The sequence below is a fragment of the Amborella trichopoda genome, chromosome 12, assembly GCF_054954075.1.
Source record: "Amborella trichopoda isolate Santa Cruz 75 chromosome 12, AtrichopodaSantaCruz75HAP2 v2.0, whole genome shotgun sequence".
Taxonomy (NCBI): domain Eukaryota; kingdom Viridiplantae; phylum Streptophyta; class Magnoliopsida; order Amborellales; family Amborellaceae; genus Amborella; species Amborella trichopoda.
In genome coordinates, this window is record NC_142347.1 from 21,360,674 (window position 1) to 21,373,005 (window position 12,332).

The 12,332-nt window shown below is 40.3% G+C and overlaps 1 pseudogene; it reads left to right on the forward strand.

Annotated features, from left to right (window-relative positions):
• Positions 1-10,237: 10,237 nt before the first annotated feature.
• LOC18440926 (exopolygalacturonase pseudogene) lies at positions 10,238-11,894 on the forward strand (annotated as a pseudogene).
• Positions 11,895-12,332: the final 438 nt, after the last annotated feature.

The window sequence follows — 12,332 nt, forward strand, 5'->3', positions numbered from 1 at the left end:
AGCACATGAGCTCTTAACGCCGTTAGTGACGAAGGATCAAAAAAGAGAAAGAAAGAGGCAGCGCCGCATGAGTGCGTGACTAGCGTCAAGTGGAAGACAGATGAGCATTGTCCCGAGCATCACTATTGTGTGAGTAACTCCGTGTGCAACTAGAGGGTAATGCCTCGCGCGTTCAACCAACCTCGTACGACCGCCGACAGGGTCAGCATCACGCTGAATCTGTCAGCTCCTTGCGGAAGTTGTCAATGTCGCGCCGCACGAGTGATGCCATCTACAGCTCTTTTTCCTACCTATCGCGACGTCAGCCATAGTAGTTCGCACCAACCCCCATGCTTATAAATCACGCCCCTCCCCCACCACCATTTGCTTTTCAAACTCTCTTTCTCTCTCTATCTGGCACTCAGCGTGGAGTGCAATGGCTGGTTGGAGCAAAGGCGACCTGCACGTGAGACTTCTAGAATGAAGCTGTCATAGAGGGATCAAGGGACAACAAGCGAACCGTGCGAGGAAACTTAGGAGCGTCGAGACCAAGTAAGTGGATCTAGTGTCGTGCCTCGAGATTTCCATGAAGTAATGCGATATGCAAAATATGAAAATGGTAGATTAAAATGCAAGGATATAGAAATGCATGGAAAATGAAAAGAATGAACAATTTATTCATCCCAATGAGATTGGGGAAATTGTAAAGGAAATCTTCTTGTCAAACTTGTTAATTCAACTTGCAAATGGTAGGTGATATAGTAATAACATGTTAATACTTGTGGGAAAGGGAATTTCCAGCAACTATGAGGGCTCTTACGTTGAGCCTTTCACTGACCGAATGGTGCCTGAATGGGCCCAAATTGGTTTTAAAAGAAAAATACATATGTCTAGTTAAAGTTTACTTTTTGCATCATGATAAAATGTCACATGAATCAAAAGACATGGCCTAAAATGCATGAACATGCCACTGCTTACCATCGCTGTAAATTCCAACAACTGTGACTCTTTTTGGATTGCACTTTTGGCTTAGCAAACGACATCCAAACGTCCTCAAATTGCCACCGTTGGAAAGCCCTGTGAGTAAACTTAAATTTGCACATTTTGAGATTTTTGAAATCCTTGTGAATTTTGAGTTATGCTCTATAAAATGCGTGAACACATCATGGTTCACTGTTTTCCATCCACTATTACTTGTTTGGGACCAAACCTGTAATCTGACCATTGAGGCCCAATTTTCTTGATAAGTGATCCATTTAACCTTCTCATTTACCTATTACTTGAAACATTTAATTTTCCTTGATAAATGATAAGTGAATGTTATATGATAATTATGCACGTGCCATAAAATAATGCAAATGAGGCTTCGCCACAATGTGCCCTGTGAAATAGTGATAATTGCAATATTAATGTGACAGCTTCATGATGGAAGTTTCATGATGAGTGTCAAAATTCCATTGATGATGTCCATGTCTAAATGTTATGCTACGATTTTTGTAATCATTCGTGTTAATTGTCATACTGTTATGATGAGAATGTGATTTATCTGTTATGAGACATTGAATTGGCATGAATGAATTGACTGCTCGAGCATGGAAAGAGGCCTAATGATGACCACTACGCAATGGGACACCCATTGGTAGTTTGTATCGTACTGTTACATTGATGAGAATACTGGCCACTGTTTACGGATACCAACCACTACACAATGGACCACCCATCGGTAGTGGAGATTGATACACCAAGGAGGTGGTGTCGGCATATTCCCTAACCTACACAATGACAGGAACTGGTTAGGGGAGAAAAGAGGTTCGTTCCCTGTGATTCATGAGATGAGATATGCGACTAATGGATGCCTTGCAAGGTGAAGGCCTGTTAAACCCCCAAAGGCGTGTTGTGGACCGTGTGCGTGAGTTGAGGGTATTACAAAGTGGATCAACCCGCTTGTCATTACCCTCCCTCCTATGGGTCCTAAGCAGTGGGATTGGCTTGGCCTGATGGATAGGGCTTCTACTAGCAGGAGTAGGTGAATTAGGGAGTGAGTATGTAATGATTAAATTGTGATTGTGATTTCTTATAACTAGAATGTCTAAAATGGATGCATTGTTCTTTGGATACCATGTCTATAATTAATGCACTGTTACTTGGATATCATGTTTATAATTGATGTACTAACCTGATAACCAATGTACAAGACTATTGCACTGCCACTAATTATGTTCAAATAAATTGTTTATTTATCTTGGATAAACTTGTTACCAATGCATAACACTAGGTTTTCTTATTGCATGTCAAAGCTCATTCCATTATTTTTTCCTCCATGTAGACTGAGGGTAGCAGGTTCGGAGTTGGGAGCTCTGGTTGCAGCCAAAGATCAAGGCGGCCACTCAGAAGAGGAGTTTTAGAGATTGTAGGCTGTCGAGCTCTCAGCCCTGATTGTACTATTTTCTTTAAATTGTGTAACTTTGGATCTAGAGCCCTGAACTCTGTTGTATTACTTTTGGATGTGTATCATCTTTTTGGAGAATGGTTTGGCCAAGTTTTAAATTCTAGACTTATGTAAGCCTTTACTTCCCTTGGTTTGCTTGATTATCAAGAAAGAGGTGTTGAATCCACTCTTACTTGAGAGACAAATGCTAGAAGGGGATCACGAACCCATGTCTGGTCGCCCTCTGTCAGGGTAAGGTGGGACGGTCGGGGGCGGGGTCGTGATAGAGGGCCTGCCCCTTATAGGGTGTGCTAGTGTGTGCTGAGAAGAAGGACAAAGATATCATCTTCTGTGTGCTTGGGTTGGAGCAGCAATGGCGTTGCCTCGAGTAGTGAGATGCACATGCATGCGTACAGGTTTCTGCCTAAGGAGGCTTGATCCTGGACGCATACTCGAGGTAGCACGAGAGCTGCCCCAAGGTGTGACTCAAGTGGATGACCCACGAGTCTTAGGGTGTGTGCGTGAGGTGGAGGTCGCAGGGTCTCCTCCTCTATGTTTTGAGTCTCTAAACATAGAGACCCGAGGTGGTGCAAGAATGTTGGGGGGGGGGGGGGGAGGGGAGGGCTTGCGACGACCCACAGAAGGGCGAAGAGAAAAGAAAGGAGAGATAGAAGGAAAGGGAAGAGAGAAGAAGTGAGTGAGAGAAAAGAAGGAAGAGAAAGGAGAGAGAAGAGAAGAGAGAGAAAGAAGAAAGGTGAAAGAAGAAGAAGGGATAAAAAAAAGAGAGAAGAAAGCACAGATGGCGATGAGCTTCTGCCGTCCATGAAAGAGGAGAGAGAAGGAAAAAGGAAGCATGGACGGCAATGGGCTTCCGCCATCCATAAAAGGCGAGAGAGAAAGAAAGAGAACATAGACGGTGATGGGCTTTCGCCGTTCATGAAAGGAGAGAGAGTAGCAGAAAATATGGACGGTAATGGGCTTCTGCCATCCATGACAGATGAAAGAGGAGAGAGAAAGAACATGGATGGCGATGGGTTCCGCCGCCCATGACAAAGGAGAGAGGCAGGAATGAGAAAGAGAAAGACACGCGCAACGCTAGGCATCACCGCTCATATCTTAAGGGACTCAGACACAACCTGACCCACCACTAGGGAAAGGGCCCGGTTCAGTGTCCTTGTTAAAGAATGAGGAAATGAATGTCATGCGCGGCGATGAGCATCGCCGTACACAACAGGGGGAAGGAAAAACTTGAACAGAGGCCCGGCCCACCACTCGGGTTATGGCTCGGCTTACTATGCATGTTTCCAGAGGATAAAGGAAGAATGAGAATGTCATGTCCGACGAAAGGTATTATCGTGCATGATTGGAGAGGAGAGAGAAAAGAAATAATAGGTTGAGAGAAAGAAAGACAGAGATGAAGAAAGAGGGTTTAGGGAATAGAAAGAAGAAAGGAAAGTTGAGAGAGAAGGAAAGTGAACAGTGAGAGATGAAAAGAAAGAAGAGAGAGAAAAAGAAAGTCAGGAGAGAGGTTAGGAAAGAGTTAAAGGAGAAAGAAGGAAAGAGATGGAAAGAGATTACGAAAGACCAGAGAAGAAAGCAGGAAAGAGAGAGAAGGAAATACTCACAGCGCTGCCACTACCGTGTGTGTTAGAGAGAGAAAACAAAATAGAGAGAGAAGTTCATGCCTAGCATTGCATGCACGTTCAGACAGGGAGAAGCAGAGAGAAAGATGGAGAAAAGAGAGAATAAATACAGGAGAAGAAGAAGAAGGAGAATAGAGAGAAGGAAACGTGCACGATGGTGCCATTGCCATGCACGTTCAGACAGGGAGAAACAGTGAGAAAGATAGAGCAGAGAAATAATAAAGAAGGCGAAGAGGAAGAACGAGAAGAGAGAAAGAGAAGGAAGAGATAAGCGTGCACGGCTCTGCCACAGCCGTGCATGTTCACAGAGAGGAAGAGAGAGAAGCGGAGAAAATAAGAAGAAAGAAAAGAGAGAGGAAGAAAGAAAGAGAAAAAGGAGGAGAGAGAAGAAAGGAAGAGAGAAATACCTTAAGAAAGAGGGGTACAAGCTTAATTCTTCTCTCTCCTCTCTCTCTCTCCAAGACGTGCCTCTCCAACTCAATGTAAAAACTCAAACTTTATTGATCAATTGAAAGTATGAGGGGACCTCTCTACAATCATGTTTAGCATGTATTTATAGAATTGGGCCCTAAACATGGGTGGATGGCCAAAAACTATCCTAATTGATGATAATTACAATTCATTTAAATTAAAATTAATTCTAAAAATAGGTACAAAATGATTGTTTTGCCCCTGCCTAATAATACATGGAATTCCAAAACAGACCCTGCTGCTGCCCTAAAATGTGAGTGATCTTCCATGGGTGATTCGGGGTTACTCTTGTGCCTGATTGACAAAAAGAAGATTTCTTTCTTGTAAGGATCGTCATGGCGATCGATTTGATGCCAACTTCGAGCCATGGATCGTGTTTTTAATCCACGATCATGCAACTTGAAATTCATGCGAATCTTAAAAACTTCGGATCAATAGTGCGCTCATATCTTGATATTTCTTTATGATTTCTTCGTTGTATTGCACTGAACATGTCGTCATGATAGCGTGACAACAAACGCAGCTCGATTTCGTGCCTGGATGAAGATTTTGCAGTCTTGGGTTTTGGCCGGAATCTGAATTTCGGCAGCCAGAATTTACACCAACTTTATCGGCTTCGCACATAAAATCCAACTGTTCATCACGTATGGGATTCGGACCAATGGTAGCCCTGGACCTTACACACGCAATGGAACTGGTCTCGTATCAATTCGATCTGCGAGCATCGTGATATGACTGGGCGAATGGGATGTGTCGCTGCTGAATTTCCTGCATCTTTTTTCACAAATCATCGATTTTTCTCTAGCATTTCTCCCCACTCGGGTGTCGTCATAGGGCATGATACATATCAAAACGCTCATCTTGACAAGACGAACATGCTCACAAAATTTGAGCGTGATCCAACTCGGGAGAAGTGAGATATGGCTCTCGACAATCATTGCCAGAGAATATGAAAACAGTCACCATTAATGGTGATTTGGTGTACAGACGACGCACAAGAATAGTATGCGGCCTACCCATTTTCGGTCTTTTACCCATAACTTTGTCCTGGAGTGCCCAATTACGCCGAAACTTGACCCCGTAGGGATTTTCGATCGTGACGGATCCAATGGAAGTGATCCCACAACAATTTGATGCACTAAAAATAGAGTTCTAGTTACAGGATTCATTTTAGGGTGCTAGAGACTGATGTTTTAGAAATTGTTTTGTTGTCTGCACTACCTTAAACATGTCGGATTGCGACAAAACTTGGCAGGTGGCCTTTTGAAGTCCTTATGAATATTTTCACTTTTCTGGAAAAATTCTGAGACTATCAAGAATTCCACTGTAATTCAGGCTTTATTGACCGACTTCTCTTTTTATTCCACATCGGTGACCCAAGGTGCTAAAAACTGTTTTTAAACACAGATCTCTAAAAACGTTATGGCATGGGTGTGGGACTTGGGTGAATGGGTTTTCTAGATATTTGTGTCAAAATTTAATGGTGATCCTTTGGGGTCCTACTCACATGGGTGTGGGAGGGTCTCATAGTATCATTACTCTTCCCCTAAATGAAACATGTATTTTTATGGTTAATTGTCTCATCATTTATGTTAAAGGAATGTATATTGACACCAATTATTTTTCGTACAAGAAGATCGCAATCATTTTTAGCTATTGAATATGAAATCTAATACATTGAAGTGTGTCACGATATTTGAGAAATTTTATTTTGGACTTTGTCTATAATCAATGAACATCATCGATCACTCGATTTCACATCCAGCAATAAATAATGATTGCGATCTCCTTTTATAAAATATAAATGGCCTCATTGTATTCAGTTCCTTATGTAAATAGTCACCAAACAGCCATTAACTGTATTGGTGGTTCATTTTTTAACTTCTAACTTAAAAAAATCCAATAATCTCAGTTAGTAGAACTATATACAATGAGATCATTTACCTTTGGTATAGGGAGGTCGCAATTATTTATAACCATCTGATTTGAAATCTGATATCTTGGGTGCCTTACAAAGTTCGAAGAATTTTCTTTTGAACTTTGAGTTTGGTCAATGAAATAAATACAGCCACCCAATTTCACATCTAATGGTCAAGATTAATTGTGACCATCTTGTTCCAAAAGTAAATAGTTTCATTATATACTTTGAGGTAATAAATTAGGACTAGACCCACTTACTCTCTATGAAATGACCTTATACAAAACAATAATGCACAATACTTCTATCATCTTAAAATTGAACAAATCAAATCCAATTTGGATTGTCAACTTCTGATCTAAATCACTCAACTTATGGAACCGATTTAGATCTGATTGGCTATTCCCTATCCGAATCAACGGGTATTAAAACCCTGCTAAAAAGGGTCTTAACGAATTGCTACCGGAGGTCATTTCGAAGGCTAACAAGTTGCCACCTACAGTAGGACCTCATAGTTGTGTAATATCGTGGGGAGGTTCCACTAAAACTGAACTAGTTTTAGTTTTGGAAAAAGTTTATATAGAGCTGAGGCTCTAACAATCCAATTAAAGCCCGCCTCAAAAACTTTTTTAGAAGAGGTCGTTTTAATGCCCAAATATCCTTAAATTGATCATCTCAACATCAAGATGTATGGACATCATAAAAAAATGGATTTTAAATTTTTAAAATAGTGCATCTTGTAATGTATTTTTCGACCAACAATTTTCAATATTTTCAAGTTTTTTATAGATCCGCTCGATCTAATCTATTTTTTAAGCTTTAAATTTTATAATTAAAGATGAAAATATATTTAAGGGTATCACAAAGATTTCCAATAATCAAACCACATTTCTCGACACCATTTGAATGTGCGTTTTACTGTCATTGTTTAGAGCCTGGGCTCTGTACAAACTGCCACCTTTTATTTTTAGTTTTAAAGAAGCGTGTCTTAATTGTTGACATGAGAGAAGGGTTGTTTAAATCCCAAACCCAATAATAGGACGGGAACTACGATGAACTTACATGAGATTAAAAACTTCAATAACTAATCAGATGAAGATAGAGAGAAACAAAAGCAGTTGGAGAGGAAGGGGAGAGAAAGAAGGTGGTGGGTGTGATGAGCTAACACAAAGGAAGAGTTGGGAAGTTGTAACTCTGTATAATTACATACAACAACGTGCATGTCTGGTTTGGTAGCAAATACATTGACCATCATTCTTCTCAATATAAATATCCACTAAGTTATCCATCAAATCCTCTCTCTCTAATCTCTCTGCTCTCTCTCTTTCTTTTATCACTCTCGTTAATCTTTTCTTTCCTCTCTCTCTATAATCTCTCTCCTCTCTCTCATTTCGATAGCTGTAGCTAAAGAAAATAAGCATGGGTTATACCAAAAACAACTCCAAAACTTGTGCTTTTCTTTGTTATGTTGCATTGGTAGCAATGGCTGCTGTAGATGGCAACTCTTCTTCAGCTGGAGAGCTCAATGTGATGTAATTTGGTGCCAGATCGCACCATGGGCAATAGCGAGGTAAGCCGTATAAAGCCTAATACCACATAATTATATGAAGATTAAAATACCAATGTTGGAAAGGTCCACTCGACTCAAGCCAGGTACTCAACCCAGTCTGAAGCGAAGTACTCAACCCGAGTTCGAGTAACTCAGCTTGAGTTGGGCCGAGGTTTGGCCAAGCCATACAATGTTAAATAAAAAATAAAAAAAAATCACAAAAATAAGAATATATGTTTGAAGTAAAATTAAATAAAACACATCTAAATGAGGTTAAAAATTAGTGAAAAAAAAGGATTTTGGAAAACAATTTGTGAAGGGGGTATTTTAGAAATAATCTTAAAAAATGGAAAAATGTTAAAATAAGTATTCATGGCTAACACTATCCAATCTTTGCCAAAATGATAAAAAACATAAAAAAATAGAAAAATTTATATACAAACCATATTTGGGGGGATCAATTATAAAATGGGATAACGTTTGTCTCAAGTTACGGGCGGCACCTCCCTTCGCGGCATTTTTTTTCCCAAGTTACGGCCTTGTCCGATAATGCGAACATCGGATAGGTGGGGTCTGTATAGTGTAAACCAAAATGGTTGTCCTATGTTTAAAATACCGGACAACTATCTGCTACCCACAAAACCAACAAGCCCTCCCCCTCTCTCTCTCTCCCTCTAAACATCGTGACTCTGTATTTATTTTAAAAGATACTCTTTTAACCCTTCTCTCTCTCAAGCCTTCTCTCTCTTGTAACCCTTCTCTCTCCCCTAAATTTCATTGGCTTCAATAGCATGATTGGTTTGCCTGTTCCGCAAAAGGAAGGATTTTTCTCAACCGATTAATGATACACTGGCCCTTGGCCCTATCTATTTGCCTATTGTAAAGTTAGAGGAAAGAGATAAGTTACATGAGAGAGAGATACGGTTTGGGGGGAGAGAAAGCGTGAGAGAGATGGGGAGGGGCAATATTTGGCTCAGAGCTCAAGTCTTAGGACCTTTGGAGTTCGGCTCAAGCAGCGAAGGGAGTGCTGGTGATATCAATGGTGCCTGATCTTAGGGTTTTACCTTATGAGGTAAACCCAGAGGGGAGCATTCATTGTACCTCTATAAATGGGTAAAGAATTATCTCTTACTGCACCAAAAGGTAAAACCAGAGGGGAGCATTCATTGTACCTCTATAAATGCGGTAAAGAATTATCTCGTACTGCACCTCGAGGCAAAATGTACGGTCCACATTAAAGTTGTTTGGTGCAACACGCTCCTTATTAAGTGATTCATAGTGTGTTTGGAAATACTATTTCAGATTTTATATGTGATGCACAGATTCTGGTCGTAGCTTAGTGAAGGATGTTGGTTAGAGAGAAAAAGAGAGATGAACCACTCTTCTTTTCATTTTATTTTGCATGATGAAGAGTTGGAAGCTTTGAATAAAGGGGACCTTTTGCCCATTGTAAGGTTAGGGAGAGATGGATTAATAGAGAGATGGTTTGGGGGGAGAGAGAAGGGTTGAGAGATTATTTTTAAAAAATAGAGAGTCACGATGTTTAGAGAGAGAAAGATGGCTTGTTGGTTTTGGAGATAGAGGATAGTCGTCCAGTATTTTAAACACCGGATAGCTGCTTTGCTTTGTATGGTATAAACCACACCTATCCGGTGTTCACATTACCGGACAGGAGGGCAACTTGAAAAAAAAATGCCGCGAGAGGTAGGGGGTGCCGCCTGTAATTTGGGGCAAACATGATCCCATTTTGTAATTGACCCCCATCAATATGGTTCGTACATAAAATTCTCAAAACAATATATTATAAATAAATTTCTTATGTTTTGAAATTTTATAATTTTTAAATTTTTTTTTTTTTTGGGATCCCCAAGTTGAACCACTCAACTCAAAGATACTCAAGATTGCCAAGGTGGCAAGTCCAAGTTACTCAGGCGTTAGAGTTGGCTTGCTCGTGTAATCCAACACTGTAAAATATAATATGCACCCTTTAAATGTTGGACTTGAGTATAAAATATGAAATATAAAAAAGCATCTTTTAAATTACCATAACAAGATGAGATTTTTGTTTACATAGCAGAAACGGTCCATCCATCGCAACAACATACCAATATTTACATTTTGCAAACCTCAAGTTAGTTGGCTTACAGTGGCTTGAAAGTTTTGCAGGCTCTCGGTGCAGCATGGAAGGCAGCATGCGGATGGAAACGTCCATCACGCCTTGTAATCCCCGAGGGAACGTTCCTCGTCGGTCCAGTCCTATTCAAAGGTTCGTGCCTGAGTGCCTATCATATGATTGTGCAGGTGAAAGGCAAAGTGAAGGCTTCCACAGATATGAACAAATACCCTTTCGACAACTGGATCGTGTTCCAGTACGTAGATGGCCTCGTGGTAACTGGGGGAAGGATGTTTCGATGGCCAGGGAGCATCTGCATGGAGCCTCAACCAGTGTCCTAAGAAGGTCCACTGCAAACTCCTCCCTACGGCACAAATGATCTCCCTTCTCAATCCTATTATCATTTATAAGACTCTTATAGGTTAGAAGACTGAGTACCCTAGCTATATAAGTTACAGCATTGTTGGATGAGTCTCAAGTTTAGTTGTAGGGTTTCAACCTTGTATAAGGTTGCAACAACAGAAAAAAAGTAAGAGACCAACAAGTTTTCTAATTGTCATGCTTAGCAATCATTGAGAATTATGAATGTTATCTCACGCTAATTGAAACTTATGCAGTCATTGAAATTCAATTTCATTACAAACGAGGCAATAAGGGGCATACATTAGTGGATAGCAAGCTCTGTCACATGCTATTGTTTGGCTGCAAGAATATGAGTGTCCAATCCATCAAAATCTCAGCGCCGGCCGACAGCCCTAACACTGATGGCATCCATATCGGATCATGTTCCAACATCACGATCTCACATTGGAACTAGGGACGATTGCATCTCCCTTGGGCCTGGCAGCACCCAAGTGACTGTGAAAAAGGTGTTTTGTGGACCAGGACATGGCAATAGGTGAACTATAACATTTTGTTTTTAATATTTATCGTACTAGGATTGAAGAGGTTATTGAGGAATTTAAACCTTGAAAATTGAAAAGAGGAAAGGAATCCAAGTTTTTAAAGAATTAGGGGACCGAAAAAAAAAATACATCTAGGCTCTTAGTTACTTTGGAAAACTTGAAACTTTTTTTTAAAAAAATAAATTGGCACAAACAAAAGAATTTAAATTTACCTTTTCAAGTTAAATGACAACTAAATTGAGCCTCATGGGAATATCTTTATATAATTCAGTGTTGGAAGTTTGGGCAAGTTCCCTAAGGAGGAGGATGTGCAAGGGCTTCATGTGGAGAATTGCACCATCTCAGACAACACCAATGATCTGAAGATCAAGACTTGGGCAGGCTCAGCCAGTAGCTCTGCCTCCAAATTCACATATGAGGACATTGTGATGAACAATGTCGCCAACCCCATCATCATAGATCAGCAATATTGCCCTTATACTTCTTGCTCACAAAAGGTAAACCATGAAAGAGTACCACTTCTTGCATAAGGCTTTGCAATACAAGAGTGCCCATGCATCGAGTGTGAGAGACAGAGGTTTTGATTCATCCATGGAGTTCGATACATTGAGATTCACTGAAGGACTAATTTTTAACAAACCTTCTCATGCTATTGCTGCAGGGTCCCTCTCGAGTCAAAATCATCGACATAAGTTTCAAGGACATCAGAGGAACCTCTACTTCTAAAATTGCAGTAAATCTCTTGTGCAGTGAGGCATTCCCGTGCAAAATGTTAAGGTTGAAGGCATCAAATTGGAGTACAATGGACAAGGGGAAGCTTCGACAGCCTCGTGTACCAATGTGAAAGGGATCTCTGCCGGGGTACAAATACCACGAACATGCATCTAGAATCCATCATCTCTCTCTGTCTGCTAGTTTTTAAGATTATTGGAAGGAGGATGCTCTGTTGTCTTTGTCAGCTTGATGCCTTCCCTCACATGGGGTTATGGCATGTACTCATGACGATATATATGATCAAAATTGAAAATTTAATGCAAAAGTGAAAAATTTTGTGTCATCCTCATAACTTATTTTTCAATTTCAATAAAGCGGGTAGAGGCAGTCATCCCCACTGATTTACCCAAAAAAAAAAAAGAAAAAATTGTGTCAACTACTCGACTTCTAAAAATCAAATATAACATTTAATGTGAATTTACGAATGTAGCATACCTCGTTTCTTCGAGAGGAACTGATCTTCTTTGCTTTGTTTTCACCAAAATCAGATTCTGCATCTCTGTTCTATGCGACGTACGAACCTTGATTCTGAAATGCTCTTTGACTCATCCA